Genomic DNA, 17,427 nt, shown 5'->3' with positions numbered 1-17,427 from the left:
TTAAGGGTCACACTTTTATTATTTTGAAACCAATACATATATTTGTGAGCATTATTATAAGCACAGAAACATTCGGTATGTTTCCAAAAGCATTTAAAAGTACACCTTATGTTTTCACGTTTTGGGCATCCAATTTCATTTAAATCAAGAACTGGTCTCTCTAACAACCTTGTTAATGTTTTTGATTTTTCTCTTCCTTTGGTGAACAATATTTGATATTTGCATGTTGGTTCTATTATCCAATTTCTTAGTTTGTCCAGAGATAGTGAACCAATTTCCCACTTCTGGTGATAGTTATATTTTATTAACCAAGAATTCTGTTTTTTTTAACCCTTTCAGGTAATTCTTTCCAACTACAAGGTGATTTTGTCAATGCATATCTTAAAATAATTCCATCAGAAATACAAATTTCTTTAGGAAATAAATTTGAAGTCTTATTCAAAAGAAATTGAACATGAATTATACCAATGATAACTGAAAATTCGTATATTTTTCACCCACTGTCGATTTTTCATATTCGTTTTCCTTCATTCTTCATAGATTGCTTCATATGGCACCATAAATAAATAGTTATTTAATTATTATTATTATTTCACTGATTATTATTAGCTGTGATCTTATATTTTATGTTAACTTTCTGTTACAAAATTCTAAACAATTAGAACTTTTCACAAAGAAACTTTCAAAGAAATTTGTGGCTCACCCATTATTTTTACATTATCGAATACAAAACACCACAACAAAATTCAGCAGCTGCAGCAGATGAATGATTACCTTAAGTCTAAAGTCACTCGACTCTATGGTTTTTTTCCTTATAGTACTGTTTACACTTACCATGCCCTACCCTGACCGTTCCTTCAAAAAGAAACCTTTTGTGCAGATGACTCAACGACATGTTTTCACATGCTGCTGGATATACTGTTGGTGTGTTTTTATCTTACTTTGTGTGGGGAAAGGTAAAATCTGGAGAGTACAAACATTTTTTCTATACCAAACTTTAAGAGCTTAAGTCCCGTTTTTGGGTTAAATTATCTGCTGTCTCTCTGTAAAACCACCAAATTCTAACAGTTCGGATTTTCAATTATGTGAACGAAATGTTTTCAGATAACTTAAACAATGTCAATAGGTAGCATTAGACAATTTCTAAAATAATTACATGGATATTAGTTTTCACCACTTTTTCCCCAATTCCTGGTATTAATTTCACAGTAGTGATTTTTTTTTACATTACCGAAATGTAAAAAGAAATTTCAATTTCTAATCAGAATAACCGAGTAAAAAATTCACTGCGGAAAAAATTTGAAACATGTAATTACCTAAAAATATTTCACAATATTTAGTTTACACTCTTAACATTTTCAACAGTTCAATGAATAAAATTTTCGTTACTCACCGTTTCTTGGTTACATTACATCAAAATAGCTGGTCACGCAAAAGAGTTTTTAAATCAGATACCATGGTAAGCACAGATCCATACATTTGATATTGTGTCAGTCTGGAAATGACACCATGCCTCCCTTAACATTCTGTGTATTCTTTTGTCACAAAATATACACAAACTTTTCATGAAATGTTCGTAAATGTCCCAAAACAAAGAATCTTTATCAAATTGGATAAAATCTTGAAAGTCTAATTTTACCCTTGATGAATTTAAATGATTAGCAATAATTTTCTCCATAATACGAATAGCTGGTAATTCAGTTTCCAAAAATAGTAAATGATTATCAATGTCGTACATTTTTGGTGACAATCTCTTAGCTTCTTCACAACTAATAGAAAATACTTTACTTCCATCAGCTCCTGTATCATCAAGTATTAGTTCCCCATCTTGGCATTTCAGAATATAACACTCACCGAGGTCCATTTCGTAGTCAACTCTTCTTTGCAAGTAGCCATGCATATCAGAACTTCCTAAGTAACTTTACCCAAGTGGTCCTGGATAAATACATCACAATGTATGTGTCTTCTAAAATAATAATCAGTTTCCATTGTTTTAGAACTATGTGAAGAGTTTTGTCTCGTGCTATTTTCCTGAAGAAAGAAAATTTCAATAACTTTTGTGGCTCACCCATTATTTTACTTTACTTCACTGGACACAAAACACCACAACACAATACAATATCTGCACTGGATGAACGAATTACTGTAACTGCAAAGACACTTGACTTGTTTGTTTTTCCTTATAGTACTGTTTACCTGACCCTTACCATTCCTTCCAAATGAAACTTTCGTGCAGATAATTCATGGATATGTTTCTACATGTTATTGGATATAATGTTGTTGTGAGATTATCTTACATTGTGACATCATTGGGCAAACCTTATCTCTGTGGCTCTAAGGGTATTCTATATTATAAGTCCTTATTATGTTAAGTACTTTATCCTCAAACAGCATTTTTGATGTTAGACCATGTGACTAGTTCTCTCACTCATATGTCCAAAATTGTTGGGATAGGAAAAAAAATAGCATTAGGTGGTGGAAGTGAAAGGCTAGTCAAGAGGGTGACAGGGGTCTTCCCTGCAATGCTCCCCCCATCTTATTCCCCTCTCCTCCAGAAGAGGTCTGCTCAGACTAGTGAGATGAGCTCACTAGTCACCTTGTAGTTGGAATGAATTACCTGAAAGAGTTAAAAAAAAGAATTCTTGGTTAATAAATTATAACCATCAGCTGAAGTGGGAAATTGGTTCACTATCTCTGGACAAACTAAGAAATTCGATAATAGAATCAACATGAAAATATCAAATATTGCTCGCCAAAGGAAGAGAAAAATCAAAAACATTAACAAGGTTGTTAGAGAGACCAGTTCTTGATTTAAATGAAATTGGATGCCCAAAACGTGAAAACATTAGGTGTACTTTTAAATGCTGAACGTTTCTGTGCTTTTAATAATGCTCAAAATATATGTATTGGTTTCAAAATAATAAAAATGTGACCTCTAATTTCACTGCAGTAAAAAATTCCAAACGATCACAAACGATCTGTGATTTCTACAATGTGACTCTCATCTGAAAGAAACTTTCAGATGAGAGTCACATTGTAGAAAACCACATGATGGCAATTCGGCAACCATGGGATGAACCTTTGAACAGCGCAAAATTAACAATAAGCAGATTAAGGACAAAAATATAAGATTGTATTTTTCACTTTATTTATTTTCTGTGTTAGATTCAGTAAATACACTGTAAATAAAATTTTCACTCATATAAAATGCGTAAATTAGAATGAACAAATTGGGTGTTGTTGATCTGTTATACAAATTTAAGTAAGACTTTTTTTTTAGTGAAATTTCATGCCACAAATTAAATATATTTTTTTTAAATCCACTCAGTGAATTAAAAGTCTTATTTGTTCATGCAAGCCCTCAAATATTTCAAGAAACTGTCAACTCTTGGAAGCAAAAGGAATTGGGTATTAAATTAATAGCCAGAATTTGAGTGGAGAAGATTTCACCTAAAAAGTCATAATTTTATTATTATAGCTGTAGATACCTCCAACAGAGTAGAAAAAACAATTGCAGTGAAAGTACGACCTGTTAGAATTTGGTTATTTTACAGAGAGAGACATTAAATATTTTAAACCTACGTGTTACTAAAACTTAAAAAGATTGCTGTAGAAAAAAGGTATCATAGTGTGCAGATAACATCACGTGAATCAACATGCATATATCAAATAATACTCGTCATTGGAAGAGAAAAAAAAAACATTAACAAACTTAGTAGCCAGACCTGTTCTTCATTTAAATGATACCAAATGATGAAGACAATATTTGCATGAATTTGAATACTTTGAAAAAGCTGATGGATTTCTTGTTTGCTGTGATCATAAATATTTATTTGAAGGTAAACATTTTTTTTCTTTCTTTCTTTCTTTCTGAGCTAATTTCCATTTGAAATAAGAATAAATAATTATTTATTTGTATTGGAAAGAATATCTAATATAATAATTGTGTTAAAATATGTATAATATCCCTACAGTGAAATAAATGTTGGGCTGAGAGGCCAACAGTCAATTGGGACCAACAGAAATGAGTTTTACATAGTTGAACTATATAGAAACCATAGTTCAACTTGTTTTGAAATTTCATATGGAGAAAAATCACATGAATTACATGTAAGCACTAGCAAATCATACACTATGAACATCAGTGCAAATGTTAAATCAGAAGAATAAGAATAAAAATACTGTATTTTTCACTTTATTTAATTTTTTGTATGTTAGATTCAGTAAATACAATTTTTTAATAATATTACAGTGAAATAAAAGGTAACATAGAAATTAACAAAGTATATATATATTACAGAGCTAATATTCATTTGAAATAAATTCCAGCTTCCTAGCTACACAAAATGTAAACAAAGAAACAAGCCATCTACTTGAAAACAATAAGTGTATAAAATCCTTAATCAGGAATGAATTAGTTTAGGATATGTGTCATCACAATCATGTGAATGCTAATCACTTAGTCATATGTAAGTGTTTGAACACTTACATATTTCTAAGTGAATATAAACAACCAACCGTGGGAAAATGATACCTTTTGAACAATACCGTAACTCATATATCACAGGATGTGATTAATACAAACAGATTAAACTACAGTTCCATAGTCTTTTTTGTGCTGTGAATAAATGTTAGACCCAGTAACCTATAATGAAAAAGTCAACTGCATTTTCAGACTTGTGTTTGTGAATATATGTTAAAAATCAACAATTTGGAATATTCAGAAAACCTAGATAGTACCACGATGTTCCCATTCTGGAAAGAAATGTAAGTTAATTTTTTTTTTAACTTAAACATAACAACTGATAATTGTAATTACAATAATCACTGCTCGCGAGTTTTGGTAAGTGTAATTCTAATATTGAATCGTTTTTTTTTTCATAAGAATAATCATAGGGTGCACATTAGGGTATCAACATGGATACATTAGTGACTTTTCATCTGTAATGTGTGTGTTTGAGGGACACCAGCATATAATTAAATTATACAGAAAAGCCTAATCCCTGCCACAATCACGACTCTACAATAATCTAAGAATTCCCATAGTTTTTTAACAGGAAAGAAATACCCCAAGCTGTATTGAAAAATTAGTATCGCCATCTATAGACAACCAACACAAAGCTTGACAATGATGGATGTTTATCACCCTGGGAAAATTCCAAGATATCTTATCTCAAAAACATAGTCCACAATTCCATGGGCAAAACAAAACACCATGTGATATCACAGAGAGACATATCTTCTTCAGAAATTTCCAAACACATGATTGGTTATCTCTAAATATAATCCACAGTGCATTTTTGCGAACCCAACACACCATGTGATGAACCTGACAGAAGGGGTTCCCCCCAGCGAAATTCCAAACATTTCAAAATTTATCTTATCACTATCCATCACCCATAATGACATACGCAAAATATTTACTTATCTACAACTCATAACAATAAACATCCAAGACACTGACGTTGCTTCCCCCCCATTCACCATACCCCTATTTTGTTCATAGTATCCCACTAATCACGACACGAATCCTTATGCACTAATAATATCTTCCTTTTCCATTGAAAACAATAACTTCACTTATTTACAAATAACAATTATGTCACTTATTTACAACTAACAAATAACGTCACTTATCTTCATCTGAAAACAACACACATACATGTGATGATTCCTTATCTTATCTTGATCTTGTCAGAAGTGTCTCACCAATCACGACACGATTCCTTATCCACTAATATATCTCCCTTTTCCATTCGAAACAATAACGTCACTTTATAAGTTAAGGGGATAAAAATCCCTTATTGTTTTTCAGCCAGTAAGCGAAAGTAAGATCGAAAACTACGATCTGTAACGTTTCGTGCTGACGAACTGTCAGCATATCCAAGCGTAAGTGACCACTTGGTAGTGCCACACCACGGCAACTCGTTGCAAAGGTAGAGCAAGTTCCTCACTGTTCTTGATATTTTCTCATAATGTAAAACACATAGCTCTTAAGAGATGTAGTACAAATAGCCGTTTGGCTTTTCATCTTAGTTATACTATGTTATAATATAATGTAGTGACACACCTTTTGGGCAATCTTATAGCAAAAGTATGTAAGTTTTCTTCACTTAAACTCTGATATTCTAGGTCTAGCTACTCACTGATGAGACCTCAAAAAAGGTTGCAACCGGTCTGGGTAGTGACCTCTCCTCATAATGAAAAACAGTACTACATCTCTTAAGAGCTGTGTGTTTTACATTATGAGAAAATATCAAGAACAGTGAGGGAACTTGCTCCACCTTTGCAACGAGTTGCGTGGTGTGGCACTACCAAGTGGTCACTTATGCTTGGATATGCTGACAGTTCGTCGGCACGAAACGTTACAGATCGTAGTTTTCGATCTTACTTTCGCTTACTGGCTGAAAAACAATAAGGGATTTTTATCCCCTTAACTTATATCAACCTCGCCAGAAAAAAAAAAAAATAGCCGTTTGGCTTTTCATCTTAATAACGTCACTTATTTACAACTAACAAATTATGTCACTTATCTACATCTGATAATAACAAACATTCACTACACGATTCCTTATCTTGATCTTGTTCAAAGTGCCCCACTAATCACAACATGAATCCTTATTGCTATCATCACCCATAATTCCATACGCGAACAAAACAAACGTGACGTTACACACACAGATGGTCCCCAGAAAAATTCCAAACTCATGATCTGATAATAACAAACATTCACTACACGATTCCTTATCTTGATCTTGTTCAAAGTGCCCCACTAATCATGACATGAATCCTTATTGCTACCATCACCCATAATTCCATACGCGAACAAAACAAACGTGACGTTACACACACAGATGGTCCCCAGAAAAATTCCAAACTCATGATGCCACACAAACAATGACGTCATTAAATGAACAACCAATCACGTCATGATTCCTTATCTTATCTGGATCTTGTCAGAACTGCCCCTACTACTACTGATCGATGTGTGCAGAGGCCCTATCCTGCGTGAAAATGATTGCATTTATGCACAGGCGCTGCTATAGTTGTGGCACAACAAAAGTGTTTATAATATAGCGATACCTCGGCAGTAACTCAGTACCAACTGGCGAATATCCTCAAAGAACTGTTCAACGAAAAATGAAGCTGTAAACTGGCACAAACAGTAACTTTGGATGGAAGATTTTTTTGGAATTGCATGCAGAAGTTTTTGGACTGCATGTGGGTTTTTCATAGCCCATTCCTGGCAATTATGGGTATTCACATCTCCGTTCAGGTGAATGTTCGCCCCACCTGCCCACAAAATCATCCACAGCCATGTAGCATCCAACTCCACCCGAGCAAGGAATGTTAAAGCGAATGTCAGTTGACTTTCAAAGTCCCTCGGATGCAACTTTTGTGTCAGGGGTAACTTGAATGAGTAGAAATGCAGAATTTTCCACAGTTGTGTAAGGCACATCTATCCGTTCTTGATATATATGCACTGCAGGAACCAACCGTGTTATTCATGTCCTGCTCCACAACTGCAGTAGCAACTTCCTTCACTTGTGAATAGATTTCTTTGCGATCTCTGCCAGGTCTAACTCCCAACTAATTCTTCAAAACAACTAATCATTCGTCGCAGAGCACATGGAGATAGTGAACCTTGTGGATGTAATTAGTGGACGTAACTCTGGAAGAAGTGGACGCAATTTTGAACTACTTTTTTTTCACGTATCGCTTTCACATGGCGCACAATGTATTCCTGCAGTTTCACAGCATTTGGTTCATTAAATGGTAGTCAACAAGGTCTTAAAAACAGGGATACTTTAATTTTGATTACCCTGTAAATAAAATTTTAAAATGCTTGATGCTGTAATAACAGAGATATTTGATTACAAATGCAATGTGATGTGAAACGTTTATGAGATTTTTAAATCTCATAAACGTTTCTAAATAAGTAAGACCAATCCCAACACGATAATATGTATAATCCTTGAGATTTTAAATTGTGTCTTTTTGTAAGTGATGATTTAACGAATTTTAAAATTTATTTTTTTTAAGACACAAGATACCACTACTGCTTCAGTACTGTCAGGATGTAATGAAGAAGCGGCGATAGGATCTGCTTTTAGTGAGAGTGCACCTTTATCATCACAGCAGTGTCTAGTTAGCATCCAGAATGAGTGCCCACCTCCAAGTTATGATGACTCTTATTTAAGACTGCCAACATATGCAAACAACATAAATTCCAGTGAATCTTCTCAATCTCAATTACCATCTGTTCCACCACCTTCATATGAAGAAACAATTGCAAAAATATAGTTTTCAATATACACTTTGTAGCAGTTTAAAAAGTAGTTAATAAAGATATGTTTAAATCACGAAAAGATATTTTTATACACGTCATGATTCCTTATCTTATCTTGATCTTGTCAGAAGTGTCTCACCAATCACGACACGATTCTTTATCCACTAATAATATCTTCCTTTTCCATTGAAAACAATAACTTCACTTATTTACAATTTTACCATGATATATATCCTGACATTTAGTGAGCCAATTTAGCTAACGCAACTTTTTGAAGAATGGAGACAGCATCCTTGCCCTTACTCCATCACCGATACCTGGCACCAGGGTTTTGCAATAATTTCATTGGCATCTAGGAAGGAGTGTGTGATAGAAAACTGTTGCCGTCTTGTAGTCTCTAACACAATATATCATTGTAGAAAGTTTTTTACCTTGGGTAGATACTATGTTAAAGATACTAAACAATTTTATAAGCTAGGATTCAATCCTTTTTCCCAAGTAAGCAAACGACAGTCTGTTGGGAAAAGGATTGAAACCCAGCTTACAAAATTGCTTGGTGTCCGTTTGCTTACTTGGGTAAAAGGATTGAAACCTAACTTATAAAATTGCTTGGTATCTTTAACATCATATATCATTGTTGGGAACAGTGTGATTTCTATAGTCAATTTTCTTGAGTTGAGAAGTTAAAATGGAGTTTTCCTGGAGATAATATCTCTACTTGCATGTACCAAAGATCGATGAACTAGCCTAGGTAGCCCAAGCGTTTGCATCAATTCGAATCTAGTCTATGACTAAAGAAACTTTTCTAACGCTTCTTAGACTAGTTCTCAAGGTAGTTGATCTCTAGCACGGACTTTTTCTCCCGAAAACTTGGCTTCGTTTTCTCGTAAACTCAAAATAATTGACCACAGATCCTACACAATTTCAGACAATAAATATATTGTGTTAGCATTAGGGACTATAAGATGGCCGCACTTGTTAGTCATCTCTTCACATGAACCATTGAAAATTAGTGGTTTTGGGCCAGCTATCTCTAATTGGCTACGAGTGGAGATTGAACTCTCCCCTCAGTCTTCAAACAATTAGATAATGAGAAAACAGCCTTGCTTATTCCCTATAGGGAAGTAAAAAGCTTTACTGGATTTTTTAAACATTTAAATTTCTTAATATTTTGATATTTTTAAAATCATGCATTTAGTATTTATTTAATATAAGATAAGAAATGCCTGTAACCTTGTGGAAGCCTATTATGCCATACTTTCAGAAAAATCATCATATAGGGTGGATCCCAGTCACTAAGCACAGAAAATTTTTCTAGACCTTTACATATATTTTTTAAAAAACTGATTCCCCTACACAGGCATGTATGCATGTAAGTTTTAAAACAACTCAGCAAATTTGGAGCAGAACATATCAGAATACATGCAGCCAAATACGGATTAGAAAGGTCTTATCTGGGACACTGTGGGAAGGAATTTCGACTTTGAAGGAGAAGTGCAGCCAATATATCAAGCACATACTGGTTAGGAATGAAATCGTTCTCCTCTCTTGAATAAAAAAGAGGCATGGAGTTTATTTATTTAATGTAATTTTTACATAAAATTAAACTGTCAAGATACTGGAGTAAGTAGTCTGTGGAAATAGCATTTTCTCTTATAGTAGAGATGGCTCGAAAAAAGATTTAGAATTATATATTAGCCAACCACAGGAATTTTTCCAAGCATTTCTTCGTTTATTTCCAAGTTAGTTTATCACTGGCACAAGTAATCAATGCCTTTCCTTCCTGAAACTACAGATAGGTAAACAAATCAACATCAAACAGGTTCAGGCATATATACTGGTTTTGTCAGAAATAGTGTAAGCTACAATCGTTTTCCCCCCCTTTTATTACAGGGAGTTTTAGGGAGTAAAAATCCTATTTGCGTGATTCCTGAACCTGAGATAAATAAATCAAGGCTGAACCGACGTCTCCGTTCATTGGAAGCAAAAGGTTTGCGCTAATGATGAGTATGTAGAATATTTTCGACCAAAAAACAAAGGTGATTAAATTATTGACATTGGGTTTTATTAGACCACAATATTACAGATGATTATACCAACTAGTTTCACCACATGATAGTGGCTTCCTCTGGATTAGGAAGAACAAAAAAATCTTACAGTAAAAGGATCAATGTGAACCATTATACAACTAAAACAAAACATGTGAAAACCGTTACAGATAAGTAAAAAACAGAAAACATGTGGAGCGTGGAACAATGACTTACTCATAGTTGGAATGGGTGAGTCATTGTTCAGCAATTATGCGTGATAGTTGGTAGAAAAGTTAGTTTGACGTGCAGATCGCATAGAATCATTCCTTGATTTCTGCTGAGTGCATCTTACGAGTGGATAACCATTGTAGATTCTTTGATTTGCAAACATTGAAGTTGTTCTCTAAGGAGCTTACATGGCTGGGAATTTCTTTAAGTATTTTATTTAAATTTCTTATCGAGAAGCAGTAATGAAGTAAAAGAGTGAAGGAATTATTATTGATAACATTTATTCATTTATTTAACATGATGGGGGTTGATGAGGGATCAAGGATTCAATGAAGGGGTCAATGGTCTAAAAAGTTTGCTGACCCCTAGCTTACACTTAGATAAAGAATTAAACAAGAATATAATTTCTTGGCAAGTTTAATACAAATTGCCTTTTGCCAGGAATCTGGAAGATGCTTTCCCAGCAAATTCTGTTGTAAAGGTGCAATGGTTGACCCACAGAAGATAGCGACAGTTGATTAACCATTTAATCAGGCTGGTTGACCGAATGGTTAGCGTATCCACTCTCCAGTCAAAAGGCTGCAGGTTTGAATCCCGCTATGGACATGGATCTTTGCGATTGTCTGTGAAAATATTAGTGTTGAAAGTTTATTTTTCACTTGGTTAGAGTATAATAAATTTAGTTTAATCCTTTATCCAAGTGCGAGCAAAGTTTGCGCCTGAAAGTATCTTCAGGACTGGGTTAAGGTGGTACAACACCAGGGCAACTCGTTGCAAAGGTGGAGCAAGCTATCAACACTCCTATCTCAGTATCTCCTATAATGCAAAACACATCTCCTTGCAGATTGTCTAATGTTATGCATTAAGGGAAGGGCCACTACCCAGACTAGTTTCGACCTTTATTGAGGTCTCTTCAGTGGGAGCCAGGCCCAAGTGGAGACAAGTGGAGATATCAGGCAGAAGCATTAGCAGGTCATCTCTACCTATAGGAATTGCCAATTGGCATGCCACCCTTTTTTAATAATTTACTCTGGATTTAGAGAAAGATGTTGAAAGCTTATTTTTCACTTGGTTAGAGTATAATAAATTTAGTTTAATCCTTTATCCAAACAAAGTGTGAGCAAACAAAGTTTGTGCCTGAAAGTATCTTCAGGACTGGGTTAAGGTGGTACAACACCAGGGCAACTCGTTGCAAAGGTGGAGCAAGCTACCAACACCCCTATCTCAGTATCTCCTATAATGCAAAACACATCTCACATCAAAACACGACAGTAGGTGTCGTTGGTGTAGATGATGCAGTTCACTGGAGTTGGTGGATTGAGTGGTGGAGACGGAGAGTTGTAGAGTAGGTGCCCTCACTGGAGGTGCCACGTAATAATAATAATTTCATAGTGGTGTTGTCTAATGTTATGCATTAAGGGAAGGGCCACTATCCAGACTAGTTTCGCCCTTTATTGAGGTCTCTCCACTGGGAGCCAGGCCCAAGTGGAGATATCAGGTAGAAGCATTAGCAGGTCATCTCTACCTATAGGAATTGCCAATTGGTGTGCCACCCTTTTTTAATAATTTACACTGGATTTAGAGAAAGATGTTGAAAGCTTATTTTTCACTTGGTTAGAGTATAATAAATTTAGTTTAATCCTTTATCCAAACAAAGTGTGAGCAAACAAAGTTTGTGCCTGAAAGTATCTTCAGGACTGGGTTAAGGTGGTACAACACCAGGGAAACTCATTGCAAAGGTGGAGCAAGCTACCAACACTCCTATCTCAGTATCTCCTATAATGCAAAACACATCTCACATCAAAACACGACAGCAGGTGTCGTTGGTGTAGATGATGCAGTTCACTGGAGTTGGTGGATTGAGTGGTGGAGACGGAGAGTTGTAGAGTAGGTGCCCTCACTGGAGGTGCCACGTAATAATAATAATTTCATAGTGGTGTTGTTGGGTTGAACAGCAGCTGGCAACATTTAAACGAAGCAGTATCATTTCTTTTCTGAAGAGCCTGATATATTTTTCAGTACTCTTTGAAGAAAACAGAAGTTGTCTTTCTGCTTTGTATTTTTCAACAAGTAACTCAGGGAAGCTGGAATAGGGAGATGCTGGTGATGTTTTAGCAAAATCTTCCCAATTGTGCGGTAATTTCTGTTGTTTTCAAAGCTATATGCTCATTATGTTCTACGATGGAAAACTGGTGGGCAGAGTATCTGTCTTTCATTTTTAGGATTTTGTCACAGACTTAGTTTCTATTGGCTATTCTAGTTATGGAAGATGTGTATTGGATTCAGGATTCATTTTGGGTATGATTTCAATTCTCTCTAGGGCACTTGGTATATTAATTGGTTTATCTTCCTAAAGGGGAGTGGAAATATACACACTGTATCTTGACAGACCATCTATTATAGTGCCAGGAGGCACGTCTCTGATCCTCTGTATTGCATGTTCAATTTTTTTAGAGGTTTAAATAGAGATTTTTAAAGAAAGGTTTAAATAAAGTGGAACCATTTTTGGCATGTCTTCATTATTGAGTCGGTATCAAATTTTTTCTTTGATTCACTCTAAGGAGAAAGCAAGTAAGTCTCATCTTTTAGGGATGTTATAACCTGTGAAAGGTCGGGATGGACAAGGTGTCAACATCTCTACTGACTTTCTTTACAGTTGCCTTCTTGGGGTAAGAGGGTTCAAATGTTTCTATTGTTGTGATATACTGTCTCTGTCCCCAATAGACGATATATTGCATTGTTTTTAATGTTTGGATCTCCTTTTTGTCAACTTTTAGTATACAGGGAATACAGATAGTACCATCACACAGGCAGTTTGATAGAGTCTATATTTTTGACATTTAAGGACGCAGAGCCTTACTGAACAGTTGAAACCTGCTTTGACAGATTTTGATTTGGGTTTCTTGAAGATAAGGATGGTGTTCTTGGTGGGAACCAGGTGCTATCCCTATGTATGAGGTTTATTCTTATGGATGTCACTCCTTGATCCTTAAATTCAGTGCAGATGTAATCAAGAGCTTCCAGGAGGAATCCATTATGCCTTTAAAAAGATTGAAGTTTCATGAGGGTAACCGTAATTGGCATTATCCTAACAGATGTTGCATGAAGTAATTTTTCTGAGGTACTGCTGCAACTGCATTTTTTTTTTACAGATTTTTGAGATTCTGCCAACCCTTGCAGATAAAGAAGGGTGACATTTTCCCAAGTAACATCCCTCTGTTGAATAAAGGATTAAGAAAAGTGATGCTGCATCTGTTTTTTTCTGAATATAAAACTTTCATGGAATAAATACAGCACATGCAAAAAATTAAACACACGTTTAATCAATCTATATTTCTCCTCAGTCATTGAGACATCATCTCTGATGATGTCTCAATGACTGAGGAGAAATGACATCAACAATATTAACATTCCAAAAGCACACAAAACAATAAGTCAAAAGGAAGGGCACTCTCTCTATAAGTGCTGTTGGCTACCCTTAGCTATTGGGCAGCCTAAGAATTAAACACCTACTAGCTTAGATGTTTGATTCTTGTTTAATTAATGTATATACGTCAACATAACCTTTGAATATAATAGAAATAATATGGATATGAAGGGTATATTACATATCATCATCAGTTGCATCAGTCTTGGGACTGATAGCTCAGCAGCAATTTCCTCCATTCCGCTCTGTCATTGGTTTTCTTCTTAACCTCGTAGTAACTCCTCAAACCCGTGCTGTCTTTGACTTGGTCAAGAAAGCTTTTCCTTGGTCTGCCTCTTCTTCTTTTCCCCTCGTTATTCTTTTCACAAGTCCATCATGTCGAAGTATATGTCCAAACCATCTATCCCTTCTAATTTTGATCGATTTTATTAGAGTTCCCGTTTTGTTTATCTCTCTCAGGACTTGTTGGTTTGTTTTTTTTTTTTCTGTCGACGGCAGCACCACATTTCAAAAGCCTCCAATCTTCTTACATCTTCTCTGCCTAGAATCCAGGTTTCACATCCATACAGTGCAATGCTCCATATCAATGTCTTTACTAATTTTTTTTTTCAATTGTATGTTGAGGTTTCCTGTTAAAATGCTTTTCATCTTAGAGAATTGGGCTTTTGCATTATTTATTCTTGATCTTATGTCTTCTCTTGTTCTGCCATCTTCTGTTATTAGGCTTCCTAATATTTAAAGCTTTTCACTTGTTTTATTTGTTCCCCACTGATGTCTATATGCTCTGTATTGATAGGATTTTGCCTTTGTAACAATGATTTTAGTCTTATCTGTGTTGATTTTCGTTTTATATTTTTCAAGGTTATTATTTAGTAATTCTAACATTGTTTTTAAACGTTCTTCTGTTTTCTGCTACAAGGGCTATGTCATCAGCAAATCTTATACACGACTTGCTCACCATTTATCTTTATGCTACTATTTATTTTATCTTTTAATTTCCTGAATGGCCTTTTCAATATATAAATTAAATAAAAGTGATGAAAGTATACATTCTTGTCTTACTCAACTCCTGATATTTATTATTTTCTCCTTATCACTGATTTTAATCCGTCCATTTTGATTTTTATAAATTTGATCAATTATTTTCCTATCCCTCAAATCTATGACGATATTAGTTAGACAATTTAGGAGTATTTGCTGGTTTACTTTATCAAATGCTTTCTCTAAATCAAGGAAGCAAATTTAAGTATTTTGACTAAGGTCTAATCTTCTCTCTATTATTGTTCTTAAACACAGTATTGCCTCTCTTGTTCCTTTATTCTTTCTGAATCCAAACTGGTCTTCATCCAGTAGACAATCTATTTTTGAATAATTTTTAGCAGAATTTTGCTAACATGTGGGATTTAAAGCTATTGTTCTAAATTGGCTGCATTTGTTTGCATTATTCTTTTTTGATATTGGTATTATGATTGATTTCATAAACTCCTTTGGTATTTCTCCTCTATCATAGATTTGGGCTATTAATTGATAGAGTAAGGTTTTTGTCTCAACACCTAGATTTTGTAGCAGTTCTATAGGAATGTCTACACCTGAAAATTTTCCATCATTTACTTCGGACAGTGCTTTATCAAATTCTTCTCGCATTATTGGGAGTCCTAGATTATCTTCATTTTGATTTTCTATGCTGATATCAACATCAAATTTGTCGCCATTATAGAGATTTTCAAGATAATTATTCCATTCCATTAATATATCCTCAGATTCTATTAGTAATTTTCCATTTTCATCTTTGATGGCATTGTTTTTGCTGTTCTTGTTAAATTTGAAAGTCAGTTTGTTAATTTCTTTATAGGCTTTCTCTATGTTTTCTTTTTTAAATAATTCATCTATGTTATTACACTGTTCTTCCAGGTATTCCTTTTTGGCTTGTCTACATTTTCTTGTAATTTGATTTTTAAGATATTTGTATTTTGCCACATCTTCTTCTTTAACAGCATTTTTATATTTTCTTCTTTCATCCATAAGGCCAAGTATTTCATCTGTTATCCAATGTTTTCTTTTTTTATTTTTCTGCATTTTTCAATAATTGATTTGATGAATTTGTAATTAACTCTTTAATCATATTCCATTGCTTTTCAATATTATTCTGACTATTTATGTTTTCTGGAATGTTATGATCAGTTGCCTCTTGGTATCCTCTCTTTACTTCTTTACTCTTTAATTTTTCAAGGTTCCATCTTATTGGTTTGTATCTTTGGATTTGTTTCCTATGTTTCAGTTCTGTTTTCATTAAGACAAGGTTATGGTTACTACTAATGTCGGTACCTGGATAGCTTTAGAAATTTTTTTATTTGGTTTCTGTATCATTTCTTGACCAATATATAATCTATTTGATATCTATTTGAATCCCCAGGTGCTTTCTGGGTGTATCTTCTTCTTTTTGGCACTTGAAATGGTGTATTTGCTATAACTGACTGTTTTTGTGTACAAAATTCTATTAATTGCTTTCCGCTTTCATTCCTACGTCCAAGACCAAATCTTCCTGAAACATTATCATTGCTCTCTTCTCCCACTATAGCATTCCAATCTCCCATTATTATTGTATTGTCTCTGTCTTTAAAGCTGCTCCAGATTTCTTCTATTTGTTCATAAATTTTTTCTATTTCTTCATCGCTATGTTGTGATGTTGGCATGTAGACCATTATAATATTGAAGTCACTATAGTTAATTATTGTAGTGATTAACTTTCCAACTTTTTTATGAAGCATTATTGCAACATCTGACTCTCCCTTCTTTTGTCCTGAATATATTATCCAAAATTCTCCACTCCAGAAATCACCCTGTTCCTCCCATCTCGCCTCACTAATGCCCAGAATGTCTATTTCAAGTCTTTCCATTTCTTTTTTCACATTTTCTATTTTACTTGGTTCTAGCAGTATTCTTGCATTCCATGTTCCAATATTCAGCTTATTTCTTATCTTCATTTTTGAATAAGTACCAGGATTTCGTTGGCTGTCGACCTGAGAAGCTCGGTTACTTCTCCTGCCAGGCATGAATCCTTCAGTGAAGGCTCCATCGCCAATCTTGATTTCATTTTTAACTTCCATTGCTGCTTTTACTTGGGAATGTAATGTGGTGGTTTCCCCTTGCCTTCCACATCGCACTATTGTAACATGTATGCTACAGGAGGTTAATACAAGTAGCGCTGCTACCCACTACTATAACTATTAGTGGTTAGTTGAAAGAGGAGGAAACACCCCTAGCTCTTGAGTACTCTAATAGCTTCAGGGAGAATGGAGGACCTCCTCCTGAGGTTAGTAAGCAAGAAAAGAGACAGACAGAAAGTTTTAAGTAAAGAATCCTCATTAGGAAGAATGTTAGTATGAAGGTAGAAGCAGGAAGTGGAAGAGTTAGAGAAAAGTATGACCAAAAACTTTGAAATAGATCATACT

Source organism: Typopeltis vanoorti, chromosome 13 (assembly GCF_054136105.1).
Source record: "Typopeltis vanoorti isolate ZY-2024b chromosome 13, IOZ_Tvanoo_1.0, whole genome shotgun sequence".
Classification (NCBI taxonomy): Eukaryota; Metazoa; Arthropoda; class Arachnida; order Uropygi; family Thelyphonidae; genus Typopeltis; species Typopeltis vanoorti.
Note: the sequence above shows the minus strand (reverse complement) of the source record.